Raw genomic sequence first — 17,131 nt, 5'->3', positions numbered from 1 at the left:
GGATAAATACAAATACATTTAAACATATTTTAATCTTGAAATTTGTATTATATTAATCTTTATATTATACTTATTATTAATGGTGCTTGCTAAAGCACATTCTTATTCTCTTGCATACTTATTAATGGTGCTTGCAAAGCATCATTATTGTTATTCTGCATACTTAATATTATTAATGGTGCTTGCAAAGCAACATTCTTACTATTGTACATACTCTTCCGGACAAAATTTCAGCGCGTAACTTCTCCCACAGCTTTTGTCCTAGACCCATGAATGAGGTATCAAATTGACCAGCTCATTGAGTTGAGGTGTGCTATTACTTTTCTAAGTGATCCGAGTACCGGTACTTTTGGTACCGGGTCTCAAATTGGCCTTTTTTCCCATAGACTCACATTATAAACTTCGGAGGTTTATAACTCAGCAAGCTTTCAAACTATCTACACCAACTCAGCCAGCTGCTTTAGGGTGATACTCTGAATAAAGGTTTAAATTGGTGTACCGTCTGGCCTTCCTGTTGTGCCGCAGCCCTGCCTCCAAAATATGCAAAATCAAAAAACTTTTTACAACATGGACATGTGACATATCAAAACACTCAGAACAATGAGGGGAACTTCCTCACGTGTATTCTGGTCACGTCACGTGACGTCACGTAACATCACATGATGTCGTGTGATGTCATGTGAAAATCAAAATTTAGCACAACATGGACATGTGACATATCAAAACACTCAGCACGATGAGGGGAACTTGCCACATGCAAGCACCATTCACAATTTCTTCAGGAAATTTATGTTCAAGTTAAATTATTATTATTATTATTATTATTATTATTATTATTATTATTATTATTATTATTATTATTATTATTATTAATGGTGCTTGCAAAGCATCATTATTGTTATTCTGCATACTTATTATTATTATTAATGTGCTTGCTAAAGCACATTCTTATTCTCTTGCATACTTATTATTAATGTGCTTGCTAAAGCACATTCATATTCTCATGCATACTTATTATTAATGTGCTTGCTAAAGCACATTCTTATTCTCTTGCATACTTATTATTAATGTGCTTGCTAAAGCACATTCTTATTCTCTTGCATACGTATTATTATTATTAATGTGCTTGCTAAAGCACATTCTTATTCTCTTGCATACTTATTATTATTATTATTATTATTATTATTATTATTATTATTATTATTATTATTATTATTATTATTATTATTATGTTGGCTTTGTAGAAGCCAACATTCTGATTTCCGTTATAAGATTATTATTATTATTATTATTATTATTATTATTATTATTATTATTATTATTATTATGTTGGCTTTGTAGAAGCCAACATTCTGATTTACGTTATAAGATTATTATTATTATTATTATTATTATTATTATTATTATTATTATTATTATTATGTTGGCTTTGTAGAAGCCAACATTCTGATTTCCGTTATAAGCTTATTATTATGTTGGCTTTGTAGAAGCCAACATTCTGATTTCCGTTATAAGCTTATTATTATTATTATTATTATTATTATTATTATTATTATTATTATTAGACAAAAAAAATTTTTTTTTAATGCGGCCTAGGGCGTTCGAGCCACAATCACGAAAATCGGATATGTCGTAGACCCTGGTCTGAAGTTTGTTGCTTCTATTTTTCTAAGTGTAAGAAAGATTCCTCCTCGCACTTGCCCGCGTCTCTTTACCTCTGCAAAACAATAGGAACTCCGGAGCACTGAGAGAACAAACCACACGAGTGAAATCAAATCTGGTTTATTCCAAACAGCTGCTCAAAGGACTGAGCTACAGAACAGAATATATACGCAATGAAAATACAGTAAGCTATGGTGTATGAGATAAGGCGGAGGCCAAGTTTTGTCAACATAGATAGGGGTATGCTAGAATGCTGCTTCCTCACAACTCTCATCCAAGCATTGAAGGTCAGAAAGCCTGTACATGAGCAAAGAGAAACTGAGTGTCCTGCGAGTAATCTCACAAGCAGGTCAACCTATCTTGTCTTTTCATCTGGTCAAGAGCACTAAAGGAACAGGATACATTCAAATCAAGAACATTAAATCAGAAGAGGTGACGATGACATATAACATATAACACAGAAATACAATTTTACATGACAGAGAATCCTCGTTTTATATTCCCTTAAGATTATGGTTACGTTATGAGCAAGCCTTACCATCCTGCTTATGTTTGCAGAAACACAGGGTACAAAAACAAGAAAACAAGAACACACTTATCACAGGTCAGCATGATAAGGGGGGAACGACACATTCATTTCGACATAGAAAGAGAAATGTGGAAAGAAAATGAAATAAGCACAAAAATTAATTACCATACAGAGAATTCATTTTAACAATTATCTTTTATACTGAATAATAATGAAGTATAATTACAAATGCAAACACTATTTCTTGTCGTTTGGGGTTTAGCGTGCACAATGAGGCTCCTGGAGGGCGGAGGCCAAGGCCCATACGCGGTTCATAATACATCGTAAAATACATGGTCCAAAAAGAAATAACAGCAACATGATCATGAGGACAGGGACGATCATAGAAAGATAAGGGGTCCATTGACCAAATAAAACATACCACAGTCCCCACCCAGTCCGATCTCCCTTTTCATCCTCGCGAATAGCATGAGCAGTTTGACGCATTTTTTCAACAGCCTGACCTATTTCCCCATGCTCATCATCCTCAGCAGGAACAAATGTACAACAACTATCACGCAAGGTTTCATTGACGAAAGTAGCCAAGCGATAATGAGTGACTTCTAGCTGATTCCAGAGTTGGGTTACACCATACTGGGGAATAAGAGCTTGCCAGAATGTAGTGAACTTCAAGGGGGGGAACAGGGAGATCACTGGTGGCTCTTTTAAGGCGAATACTACGAGATGGACCCTGATGAAATAAGGACATATGTGAAGAAAACTGGGTGTAAGCACATACCCCTCTCCACTCGCTAGGTAAATATAAATACACAAATTTCCCACAAACCCAATACCAATCGTGTTTCCAGGTGGTGCCATCTATACCGGGGTGTATTATAGAGCAACTAGTGGAGTTATGTGATCCCGGGGGGGGCAGGCAACATAAGTGGCATCACAATTTTTATCTGTTAAATTTCCTAGAGATACGACCCCCTCCCTCTTAACACACACACTATACTGATGATTCGGGCCATGGAGGGCTTGGAAAGTGCTAAGAAAGGTGTTCTTTCTGAGATACATTTTTAGGGTGTTACGCAGGGCATGAATACAAAGAGATTTATCTGTGTTATTCTCACACCCGTGAGATCCGGTGTAGTTAAGAAATTCTTCATGCACATTATTCATCATTTTAGAGGCATTAGAAGCGATACAAACATGAGAAATACAGACATAGGCCATGGCAGTGAGAGTGTCCTGTATAGTATTGTTACGAGGTCTCAGAGTGGTGGTGGTTGTTGATGTTGGGAAGACTTGACACACGTAGCATGACTCGTCAGTATGCTGTCGAGCTGTCCAATTCGCGAACTGCCAAAAGGTATTATCGTGTGGATGAGCTTGGACGGGAATCCCTGTCCCAAGCACGACGAGCAGTAGTAGAAGTAGAACAGCCATACTGGTCACTGGCTGTGTTTCCGGGTCCAAGAAGAGGTTGTCTTTCTGTCCCCAATAGCTTCCTCGTGCACCGTTTGCACCGGGGCAGATGTCGGCACAGGAGAGTCCTCGTGCACCGTTTGCACCGTGGCAGGCGGCACAGGAGAGTCTGCAGGGTCACCACGCCGTTACGCTCAATGATGTCAGCCTTTTGCAGAGAGATGTGTGTCGTCACCTGGAGCTCACCGACCGCCCCCTCTTCGTAGATCAGCCAATCCTTCTATTTGGATGCTGGGAAGAGGGGACCCCTGAAAAGGTCGTCAGCTGTTGCTGAAACACAAACACTGTTTAGACAGACTTTTTACTTATGATTCTTCTTTCAAACCCGTGCCTGGTTTTAGATGGGAGGCGTGGATCCACTGTGGAAAAAGATCGGTTAACACAGCAGTGTGAGTCACAGCGACTATTTCTGCAGGTCCACTATACGGGGTCTCACCCAAAGGCGTGCCTAATTTTTCCAAATTTCTGACCAAGACACGATCTCCCACCTTAAAAGGGTGTGTATTGCCAATTGGAATTTGGAGTTGTTTTGAATTTACCCGCACCCAATACTCGTTGAGCTTCTGAATTAACCCTGCAGAATACTCGCTGAGGTGTACATCAAGGTCCCCCGTTCCCAATGCCTGTTTGCCTCTTCGCCAAGGTTGGGGAAATGGTCTCCCATCACGAGCTCATAGGGAGACAGGTGATCCACTGCTAAGACGAGTGGCAGTGCGTGTAGCCAATTTTTGGAACCGGACGTGTGCATTGCTTTACGAATTTTGTCTTTTATTGTGCGATTGGCTCGCTCCACCATACCTGATGACTGTGGATGGTAAGGAATGTAGAAATGTCAATTGATCTTTAACTCTTTACACAGAAGCTGAGTGACTTTAGATGTAAATGGAGTTCCCTTGTCAGAATCAATTCCTACAGGGATGCCATACCTAGGAATTATTTCAGTAGTTAGCTTCTGTACCACCACTCTAGCATTTTCCTTACTACATGGGAAGGCTTCTACCCATCTGGAGAACTTATCAACCATTACCAAAAGATATCTGAAAGGACCCTGCCTAGGCATGTGTGTGAAATCGATCTGCCATTCTTGAAAGGGAGTGTCAGGCGTGGGAAGGTGTTGATGTGTGGCACCTGATTTTGAAATGTTGTTCTGTGCGCATATTAAACATCCGTCTAATATTCTATTCACGTCTGTGTGTAAGCGGAAAATACAAAAAACCTCAGATAAGTCCTGTAACACCCCTCTTTGTCCGCGATGAGTGGGGCCATGAAACTCGCGGACGAGAAAAGGAGTACAATGTCGTGGTAGGCAGACACGGCCCTTGTTATCTAGAATAACATAGGAATCAGTCGCACCCTGACTAGTCCAAAATTCATGGTCATTTTGGGGGAAGTGGGCGTGAAGCCGCAGCCTGTTTAGCCATTCGGTCAGCGAAACTGTTCCCTCTCACTTCATCGGTGTCACCAGAGGATTGCGCCCTAGTTTTAACAATGGCCACAGAACGAGGCAGATGACAGGCGGTGATTAAATCCTGCACTAACGAGGCATGGGAGATAGGCTTGCCGTCAGCTGCAGTGAACCAACGAGATTGCCAGATGCGGCCAAAATCATGAGCTACTCCGAAGGCATAACGAGAGTCAGTGTAAATAGTGACGTCAGCGTCCTCAGCGAGAACACAGGCACGAGTGAGAGCGAAGAGTTCAGCTGCCTGTGCAGAGGAGAAAGGGAGAGAAAAAGATTCAAGGACAGTGTTAGGTAATTGACAAACAGCATAGCCACAAAGATAAACACCATCACTAGGTTTGGAGCAAGAGCCATCTACAAAGAGGACATCACCTGTCTGTAGGGGAACAGAGGAGAGGTCAGGGCGAATGCTAGTGGCATTGACTATTTCAGTAAGGCAATCATGATCAGAGTCACCCATACAATCATCCTGTGCATTAAGAAGGCGCTGCAGGGCATGCACTACAGTGTCAAGAGAGGATTATGGACGTACAGTTAAATGCTCAGTGGCCAATAACACAGTCTCATATCCTGAACGACGCTGGGATGACATGTGCTGTGTGTTTAAATTGTGTAAAATTTGTGTTACCTGATGTGAGGTGTGTAAGATCAAAGGATGAGATAAAACGATCTTCTCAGCATCAGTTACCATCAAAGCACAGGCGGCAACAGCACGTAGACAGGCCGGCAAACCCTGAGCCACAGAGTCGAGGGATTTAGAAAGAAACGCACAAGGTCACATGCCCCCCCCCCATGTTCCTGGGCCAGCACCCCAGAGGCTGTTCCTGGCTGAGTCGCAACATACAGGTGGAAAGGGAGGCTGTAGTTAGGGAGTCCCAGAGTAGGAGCTGTACACAGGGCCCGTTTCAAGGCCTCAAAAGCAGCCTGCATTTCTGGAGTCCATGAGAGAGGTGCGGATGAAGGATCAGAATGCTTCACCGCCGCACGCAGACATTTGTCATACAGAGAGCAGTCTGGGATCCACTGGCGGCAGTAGTTGATGAGGCCGAGGAAGGCCTGTAAAGCCTGTTTAGTGGCAGGCCGCTGAGTGTCCATGATAACTTGTATTCGTTCAGCAGTTAACTTCCTTGAGCCCTGAGAGAGTTCATAACCCAGGTAGCGGACAGTTTTCTGGCAGAACTGGAGTTTTGACTTGGACACCTTAAAACCTTTCTCAGCCAGGTGTGTGAGTAGAGCCAGGGTCGCTGCTTGGCAGGTGTCATAATCGGCTGCAGCCACCAGGAGGTCATCTGCATATTGTAAGACCACTGAGTCTGGGGGAAGGCAGAGGCTTGACAGGGCGTTCTTGACCATGGTCGCGAAGACCGCGGGGGAATCGATGTAACCCTGTGGCAACCTGGTCCACGTATACTGCTGTCCCCTGTGTGTGAGGGCAAAGAGTGGCTGTGTGTCTTTCCCTACAGGAACACTAAAGAAAGCAGAACAAAGGTCAATCACAGAAAATACTTTATGTGTACATGGAATAGAGGCTATAATTGAGGATACATCAGGGACAATTGGAGCAACAGGAATAATCAGTTCATTTATCTTTCTCAGATCAGGGGTGAATCTCCAAGAGCCATCTGGTTTTGGAACAGGATTGACAGGAGTATTGTATGGGCTAACATGGCATCACCGTTGTAAGAAAAAAATGCGTAGTGTAAAAATAAGACGATAATGTTGAAGATCTTAATAAAGAACAAGAAGTTTATTCCAGCATAGCAGTGACAAAATACAGGGCGTACTTTGGGCTCGTCGGAGTCAGAAAGAACACGAACCCAGAGCAAATCCTGCTCACACATTTTATACTGTTTTCCTCTTTGTAGTTTAAATGAGATTCTGCTTTGAATGTGTATTGAGCGTAAGATCTAAGTGTCTCCCAAATGGCTGGGTCACACCTTGTTATTTAGCCAGATGTCTTTAAAGGTGACTCACGGTCACGTATACCTTGTCTTGTTATTGTTACAATTGTTATCAGTCAAATAGTCCCTTTAAATGGTAATCGCGGTCACCTCGGTCACGCAGACCTTGGCTTGGTATTGATACAGTTATCAACCAAATGGTCACTTTAAATGGTAATCGCGGTCCCGTAAACCCTTTGTTCATGGTGATCCTTGATGTCCTGCTGCCGTTCCCATATTTATAAATGAATCAAGTTTATACGTTTAGAGTCCTAAACGTATTACCTTATGATACTTGAACCTTTTTAGGAATGAGCTCTTTTTAGATGTGTACCTTGGAGTGGAATTTGGGTGCAATTTCTGTAATTTCTTACAGTCCCCCCTTTGATGCCTTTGGCCCTGAAGCATCACATCACTTCCTTAATACAGATCACACCTCCCATTTTTTTGGGCCGGTGCCCAGTGTCGGCAAAGCCCTGCCTTAGGTCGTTCCCCTTCGGCCCTCAGAGAATCTTACCCGTCATCGGAACTTCACCTCACGCACACTGGTTTTAGCTCCATTCCATAAGGCAAACATATCACAGGTTTTCTTCTTGAAATTTGGTTCTATGTAAAATATTACTTGGGTTTGGAGCAGAGACATTCAGAAACCATCACAGCCAACGGGAACGTCCCACATTGATCATTGAATTATCTGCAATTTGCCGTTTCAATATGGTACACATACAGCATAACATAATGCATTGACAAAGAATGAGAAAGATGCATACACAAACAGCAGTTTTGAATGTTACAGCCCAAATCAGATCAGAATAGGCAATAACCAAATCACCACCATGCATTTGTTTAGTCAAGACATTATCTTTTCCCACAAGACCTTGTTGAGCTTTAACAATATGGTCGTCTTTTCTCTGCATTAGCGACATTAGCATATTATCCAACTTTGGTAACTCAAAATCAAATTCTGGTATATCCTCCACGAAACCTAGTTGACAGCGTTTGTTGGGTGATATTCACATATGGGAAGTAATACTGTCCTATTGACCAAGCTGTATCTGGTGTTATACAAAATGAGGTATCATTAATCTGACAAAGTGTCTGGTTATCATTAACAAAGACAGAGAAGTGATCAAGAGTTGTGGTGACACATGTCTTCCTGTTTGAAACTATTACTCATGTAAAATTATTGTGGATATGCGTTAGATTGATTTCACAAGCCTCATAATTAGTTTGGGGTGCCCCACATAATGGTTGTTTTTCCAAGGCATCACACTCACAAATAAAACCAAATGAAGTTTTGTCACAAGACTCTGTGTTCAATCCTCGCCATTCACCTGATGGTAACTGTGTGATAAATCGGGGTAGATTGCTTCTCTCCTTTAACACATTTTCCTGTAATATTCCCAGATTCTCCACACTAAGGATCCTTTCAAACATTTGATCTTTTTGAAAAACTGGTACAGAAATAGTCAAAAGCATAGCATACATTTGTCTCATAAAACAACCAAATCTCTCAAAACTATTAGCGGCCGAGCAGGCCCAAAAAGTGTCCTTAGGTTTATTGATCACAGTCTCATTCCACCACCTCAAGATCTGAATGGGTGGAACTCTGTTGGTGGATTTTGATAGCTCACCTCCACGGCGAGTGAATGGCAAGTGTACACCTTCCATTAAAGGACCATAATCCAAAGGGCTATAAAATCCAGCAGGAATAGGATGAGAAGAAATCCTGGCCATTTGGATGATGTAACTGTATGGGATAGGCAATTTGCATTTACCCAATTTATCCATAAACGTCTTTAAATTGTCCGAAGTAGAGTTAAAACAATCTTTCAGTCCAAACCACTTCATAAAGACCTCCTCAGTAAAGAGAGTAGGCGGGACCTTTCCGGCCAATACTTCATTCAGAATTTGGGTGATTTCCTGATGCTTAATGAAGGCAAACTGTGAGCAGTATAACTGTTTCTGCATAGTATTGAATGCCTTTTTTGTATGTTGAGCTATGATTGAGAGTGCAGATGCAATTGTGTGTACATCCTGGACAGTTTCCCTTTCTTCGCTTAGTCCCTCTTGCGGGTAGGCATCTGTTTGCAGAACCTGCTGTCCGATGAGAGCTTTTAGTTTGAGTTCATTTTGTCTAAGCTCCTGAGCACTTATCCAATTGGAAATACCCAAACCCGTTCCAGTGGATCCAAGCATACTGTCAAAAAATCCTAACAACTTCCTTCTAGAAGAGCTACCCTCCATGTGTTCTTTTGGATGTCCCTCCAGCATCGGCTCTGTGGATGAGCTGGTAGCTACAGCGCCGTGGTATCTCAGGAAGGCCGTTGTCAGAAGATCTTTGTACATTTCGGTTACACTCTCTCCCCGGCATTGCTCATCCAAATCTGGAGACCACGCAGTTAGATTGGCTAGTACTGGAACGTGGATCCACTGGAGGTTGTTGATCAGCACCCCTGGATATGGTCTCGTCATCACGCCAGAAGGAGGAGCTGGTTGCAGGTCGGGACACTCTTGCATCATTATCATCACTGGAAGGACCACTGCTTGGACCCATCGCCACATCTTTCCTTTTGGTCTAGAAATTCTGAAAAAAAAAGCACACACAAAAAAAAAAAACAAGCAAAGGCACACAAAAACAATGCACACAGAAAAAAACATGCAAAGGCACACACAAAAAAAACAATGCACCCCTCCCTTTTCTTTTCCCACAGTATAGGACACATTTTCTTAACTTGGTCCTAATAAGATATTCAGTTTTAACTTTGTGTAGGCAATGGCTCTGTAAGAGTGCCATCTGCACCTTTGTATGGTTTCAGTTGATTAATGTGGAACCATTTCTTAACTGGTTGTCTGTTTTTAGTTTTATGGCAGACTTTGTAGACTGTATCTCCACATTTGTCAATCACTGTGTATGGTCCTGCCCAATTAGCGGTCCAGGGACCCTCATGATGATAATTCTTTACCATGACTACATCACCAAGCTCAAATTTATGATTGTGTACATCCTGATCATAATACATCTTGTTGTATCTTTGACTGAGTCCAATCTGCTGTGCAGCTTGGTTGCACATGGCAGGTAAAGAGCAACACAGATTCTTCAAAAATGTTTCGGATGTCCGCCCTTCAATCATTGGTTTGGGGATTTCAACGAAAAGATGTTCAGGCAGCCTCATTTTCCTTCCTGTCATCAACTCATGGGGACTATAACCTGTGCTTTTGTGGATGACTCCCCTTACTGACATTAGTATACTTGGAAGGTTTTGAGCCCAATCGGGGCCGTTTTCCAACACCATTTTTTTCAGAGCTGTTTTTAGTGTTCGGTTTGATCTCTCTACTCCTCCTGAGGATTGTGGGTGGTGTGCTATATGAAGCCGATGCTTTATTCCAAGCAGTTTTGCAAGATCCGTATGAATTTTCCCAGTAAAATGGGTACCTCTATCACTTTCCAAACTCAGAGGGAGGCCAAATCTACAGTAAATTTGCTCCCACAGTACTTGTGCAGTGTTAGATGCTGTGTCAGACTTGAAAGGAAATGCCTCAATCCATTTGCTAAATGTGTCAACAACCACTAGAATATACCTATATCCCCCTTTTGCTGCAGGTAGAGGACCAATATAATCAATCTGGAGATTTGTCCATGGGCCTTCAGCAAGGCATGTCGGTCTTAAAGAGCCCTTCTTTTTAACCGATGATGGGTTAATTTGAGCACATGTTAAACAATTTGCACAGTAATCTTTCACATCCTTATCCATTCCTGGCCACCAGAACATATTTCCTATCCTGTCGTTTACTTTTGTTACACCTAAGTGTCCCCCCTGATTGTGGATATGATACAAAATATCAGTCCGCAATCCTGTAGGTGGAACCCACACTGGAGTGTCTTTACATTTATACAACAGTATGTCATCATGTACCAGCAAATGTGTATCATACTGGGCAAATGGGCCCCCAACAATCCTTTGTTCATTTTTCTTGATTCTGATTGCTTCTGTTATTAGTGGGTCATTTTGTTGAGCTCTTTTCAGATCAACTGGGTCTCTAATGTTGATGGTTGCAATTACTTCTTGTACCGTGACATCTGAAAATGATGTTCCTTTCACAGCAGCCTTTTTTTGCTAGCTCATCAACCAACAAATTTCCATCACCATGCTTGTCTGTCCCTTTCTTTTGGTGGGCTTTGACTTTCAACAATGCAATCTTTTGTGTACTATTCTTAGCAGCTGACCACAAAGCTTGAATTGGGCCACAATGCACGAAAGGTTGACCATCCGCACTAGTAAAACCCCTTTTCTGCCAAATTGGCAAATACTCTGTAAGAGAATTAACCACAAATGCCGAATCTGAATAGATATTCAAGTCTGAATCAGGGATGACATTTAACGTCTGTAGTACCGCTGTTACTTCTGCTTTCTGTGCTGAAAACTGAGCCGGACATTTATACAGGAAATCTCCTCTATCAGAATGAATAGCAAAACCAGTATGGTACTGTCCATCTCACCAGTATCTAGAACCATCAACATACACATCCACAGCTCCTTCAATAGACTTTACTTCAAAAACACTTCCAGGAGACTGAGTGTGTTCATTTTCACAAGTGTGTGGCGTACCTTCATACAAGAGTGTTCGGGGTAGCATTGAGTTGGGTTTGTACACAGTTGTCAAATTCTTAGATCCTAAATCTAATGTCCACCTGCCTAGTCTGGCACTAGACACTCCCTTAACCTTTCCACTGAGAAGAAGTTGCAGTGGTGTATGTGGGTATGTAGAGTGACGTGATTAAAACCATATATGTACTCAAAATGTGACATTGCCCAGTGAACAGACAGAAGATGTCGGGTACACAAATCAAAAGTTTTTTCCACTGGGGAAAGTACTCGAGATGCATAAGCAATGGGGCGCAATGTTCCCTGCACTTCTTGAACAAGAACAGCTGAAATTGCCTCCTCTGTTGCAGCAGTTTGTAAAATAAACGGTTGTGTTCTATCAGGGTTACGTAAAGCTGGGGCATCAATTAATGCTGCCTTCAAGGTTTCAAATGCTGTCTGATGTTCAGGCCCCCAAGTCAAGGAATCCTTCTTCTTCTTATTTCCTGAAAGTAGGGTGTTCAGTGGTCTTGCAATATCCGCAAAGCCTTCAATGAATTCTCGACAAAATCCTACGATGCCTAGAAATGACCTTAAAGCTGTCACTGATACTGGTACCGGAAGTCTCTGAATTGTCTCCACCTTGTGTGGGTCAGGGGTACGCCCTCCTTTGCTTATCTTTATGCCTAGATAAGTGACTTCTGGTTTAAGTAACTGAGCTTTTTTTGGATTCAATTTGAGTCCTGCCTCTCTCAGGATTTGAAGCAGTTCCGCCAATAACGTGACATGTTCTTCCCTGGTGGCCGTCTGTAACAACATGTCATCCACATACTGAACCAAACATTCAGGTTTAGAAAACCGTTCAAGAATTTTAGCCAAGCACTGGTGAAAGAGAGTAGGAGAATTTACAAAACCTTGGGGAAGAACATTCCATGTATACTGCGTGTTTTTGAACTTAAAAGCAAACTTGTATTGACACTCTGGGTGTAATGGGATAGACCAGAACCCATTAGACACATAAAGAGCTGAGTAATAACTAGCCTCTGGTAAGAGAGATGCTAACACATCCGGTGTGGAGGCCACTACAGGTGCACAAGTCTGAGTGCATTTATTCAGCTCCCGGTAGTCTATACATAATCTCCAGGAATTATCTGGTTTGCGAACAGGCCAGATTGGGGCTAATGATGGAGAAAAGCAAGGTCTAATAACACTTTGTGCTAGTAGAGAATCCACAGTATGCTGTATACATGGGTTTGCCTCATCTGGATAATTGTACTGCCTAAGGGAGGGTGGGTCTCCACTTCCATCACACTTGTATCAATTCGGCCACAATCATGTTTTGATCTTGCAAAGACACTTCGGTTTTGATTCAAAACATCTGATAACTCAGGATCATCAACAGATAACAGCGTATCTAAATCATAATCTTCTGACTTTCTGATTGCATGTACCGCATGCACATCTGAAATTTCCACAACCTTGTCTTCACTCTGAGGGTTACGCCAGATACAATTATTGCCATAGTCAATAACATAACCACGCTTAGTCATAATGTCAGAGCCTAAAATACTGTGACCATCACCAGTTCTGCTTAGCCATGCTTTGTGTTTAAACTCATCTTTGCCTATTTGAAATAACATTTTATCCGTTTGTGATGCTAGAGAAATCGTTCCATCAAAACCTTCTAGTGTCAGTGTGTTTTTACCATTCTGTGGGGGATTATCTGAATGAAGAATTGTTAATGAAGCACCAGAATCCACCAACCAATCATTGCTTCGGCCTCCAACAGCAACGTTTACAATTGGTCTACCGTGTCTGTCTCTCAACAGGGGTGCTACATGTGTTATGGAGGCCTGGGAATCCTATGCTGAAGAAGATTTGTTTTGAGAGTTTTGTTTTTCCATATGAAAACGCAGTCTCTCATTCTCTTTGCTTAACCTGTTTACTGTGGCTTGTAATTGATGCCGATCACCTTTGGGGCCTGTTTTCTTAAGGGAAAATTTGCATTCCCTTGAAATATGTCCCTCCTTGCCACATGAATAACACACTGTGTGGTTATCAGGGTTGAAAGGAGGTGGTCTTTCCTCCTGATCACCAGCAGAGTAGTTCTCATTTTTCCAAGACACCTTGCGGCCACTATTCTGGTAGGGCTTTCTAACACCTACCACTGATACAGCATGAGATTTCTTTGCATTGGTGTTATTGTTGTAAAATTGGGTCATTTTTGCAATGATATCCTTATATTCAGATAAGCGGGTTACAAACATTGTCACAGCAGAACGGGTGGGTGGATCACATTTGCTAAGCAAAGTCGATTTAAAACTGGCATCGTCCTGAGTGATGTCAGGATTGCCACTGAAAGTTTTGAATGCCTCCAATAATCGCTCTGAAAATGCTACTGGGTGCTCTCCTTTCCTCATTTGCACATCAGATATCTTATCCCAGTTAATGGACATCACACCTAGGACTTCAAACAGTGCCTGCTTCCTCTCTAACTTATTGGCAGTTTTAGTTTTGACTTTCTGATTTAATGCTCCAGACAAAGTGTCAGGCAAACACACAATTAACAGCACACAGGCATCACCATCTGTGAATTTGTAAATGTCTGCATATTGCTCCAGAATTTTAAGAAAATCTAATGGATCTTGTTTGGCAGGATCAAATTTACCAATACTTTTAATCACAGCTTCTAGCTCATTGGGATTAAACCCTCTCACCATAGTAGAGGTCATTGGTTCCTCCTCTTCTTCATTAGCACGCATAGTTGTAGTCAAGTGAACTGGAGCCATGGGGAACTTAACTGTACAGTCAGAGAGTTGACTCCTGACTGACTGTGAATCTCTGTCTGAGTTCCCATCACTGTCTAACATGTCAGGAACTTGATTACTCCACATACCACATACAGATGTCTTACTGGTGCTAAATTCAGTTGTGCCATTTTTTAAAAGGAATTGACAAGCAGACTTTGCTTCCTCTAAATCTTTGAACAATGTTTCCACAGATGAACTAAGCATGTGGTTGTTAGTTCTAAGGTGTACAATTTCACTCTGCATCCTAATCTTTTCTTCCTTCCAGATTATCTCATTAGTCTGGTAATCTTTTTTAGAGATTATCCCATCATCTAGTCGAGATTGCAGTTGCTTGTTTTCAACCTTTAATGCATTTAAAGTCTTTCTAGTGACTTTATACGATGCAAGAACTGCTTGCAGTGCATTGGCAATTTTTCCTTTTTTGTTCTTGGGCATTTTGGGGTCATTTTCAAACTTAGAAATAGCCCACTCATACGGTTTATCAACGATGTTCTCTATTCCATCAAACATTCCCTGAGAACCGTGTTTAGCGATGTACTTCACAATCACTATCACAAAAACTCACAGCTTTCCTTAAATCTGAGTCTTTAAACTTTACACAGTTCCTGTGACTACAAGCTATCTAGTTAACCGTTAGTCTATTTATTCACAGCTCCAGTACTTCGGACGCAAATGAACAAAACAGCCACAATACGTCGGGCTTTAAAACTCAAAGGTCTCACTGCTTCGGACACAGACACACTCCGTCTGGCCTCGAGGTTAACTACAGTAACACTTAACACTCACAAATAGTCACAAACAGTCACTAACAGTAACTCTCACAAACAGTTTAAAATGTAACACAGTCACAATACGTCGGACAAAACCACAGTACGTCGGGTTTTTGTTATATTTTAAAACAGTCTTCTTAGCCACAGCACTTTTGGACTTAAAACGTTAGTTTAACACTGTCACAGTACGTCGGACAAAACCACAGTACTTCGGGTTTCTTTGCGTTAAAGCCTAACCGTTTACTCAACCACAGTACATGGACTTAAAACGCAAATTTAAAACACTGTTACAGTCTGTCAGACAACACCAAACTACCTCGGGTTATTGCTTTAAACTCTACAGAGCCACGGTGCCTCGGGCTCTTTACAATATCACTGTTTCAGTTGCTTTAGAAACACTTTTAGCTATAATTCAACTGCCACACTGCTTCGGGCTGATTCAGTAACTTTAGAATCTTAACAGAATTATAACAAACACACAAGTTTCAGTTACTTTAGAAACCTATCAGCTTAAGCACTTTGCTTCAGTTACTTTAGAAACAACGATTCACATACAACTCTGTCACCACACTGCGTCGGGTTAATTCAGTTTCGTTAGAATATTAAACAGAAATGTACAGAATAGGCTTAACAATAACAACTCCTCCTGCTTATGATCAGTAAACTATACTCTATGTTCTATTCTACACTAAAACATTTCTTTTCCAGGGTTTTTTTTAAACGAAGGGGTTCCCTGAATAAAAAAAAAAAACAGCGTAAAATCCACACTTTTTTTTTTTGGAATCCGTCGCTGGGTGGCTCGCCAATGTAAGAAAAAAATGCGTAGTGTAAAAATAAGACGATGATGTTGAAGATCTTAATAAAGAACAAGAAGTTTATTCCAGCATAGCAGTGACAAAATACATGGCGTACTCTGGGCTCGTCGGAGTCCGAAAGAACACGAACCCAGAGCAAATCCTGCTCACACATTTTATACTGTTTTCCTCTTTGTAGTTTAAATGAGATACTGCTTTGAATGTGTATTGAGCGTAAGATCTAAGTGTCTCCCAAATGGCTGGGTCACACCTTGTTATTTAGCCAAATGTCTTTAAAGGTTACTCACGGTCACGTATACCTTGTCTTGTTATTGTTACAATTGTTATCAGTCAAATAGTCCCTTTAAATGGTAATCGCAGTCACCTCGGTCACGCAGACCTTGGCTTGGTATTGATTCAGTTATCAACCAAATGGTCACTTTAAATGGTAATCGCGGTCACGTAAACCCTTTGTTCATGGTGATCCTTGATGTCCTGCTGTGATCCTTGATGTCCCATATTTATAAATAAATCAAGTTTATATGTTTAGAGTCCTAAACGTATTACCTTATGATACTTGAACCTTTTTAGGAATGAGCTCTTTTTAGATGTGTACCTTGGAGTGGAATTTGGGTGCAATTTCTGTAATTTCTTACACCGTCCCCTGCTGTAAAAGAGAATAAAGGTTAACGTCAATTCCAGCGGCTTTCTCATGAGACAGAGGATACTGTTTAATATACACAGGTGTAAGGTGTTTAATTCTGGCCTCATAAGGAGGACAGGAAATGCAGCCCATGTCATCCTTGTGTTCCACCCACAAAGAAGGAACAGACTCTAGAGCGGGAGAGAGAGCAGGGAGAGAACAGATAGCGTTAACTGCAGCAGCGTTATGTGGAAGTACACAGTCAGAGAGAGCGAGAATATCTGGAACAGAGGTATCGAGAGTTTGTACAGTCATGTGGGAACCTCTAAAAGCTATAAAGAGTCCCAGAAGACTCACAAGATCACGGCCAAGGAGGTTAAAGCTCAAACACCATTCCTCCTAAATGTTGCCACACCTGGCTAAATCGAGTTAAAAACACAGAGGTGGACTCTCCCTTTTCCTGCT

Source organism: Tachysurus fulvidraco, chromosome 17, assembly GCF_022655615.1.
Source record: "Tachysurus fulvidraco isolate hzauxx_2018 chromosome 17, HZAU_PFXX_2.0, whole genome shotgun sequence".
NCBI classification, from domain to species: domain Eukaryota; kingdom Metazoa; phylum Chordata; class Actinopteri; order Siluriformes; family Bagridae; genus Tachysurus; species Tachysurus fulvidraco.
Note: the sequence above shows the minus strand (reverse complement) of the source record.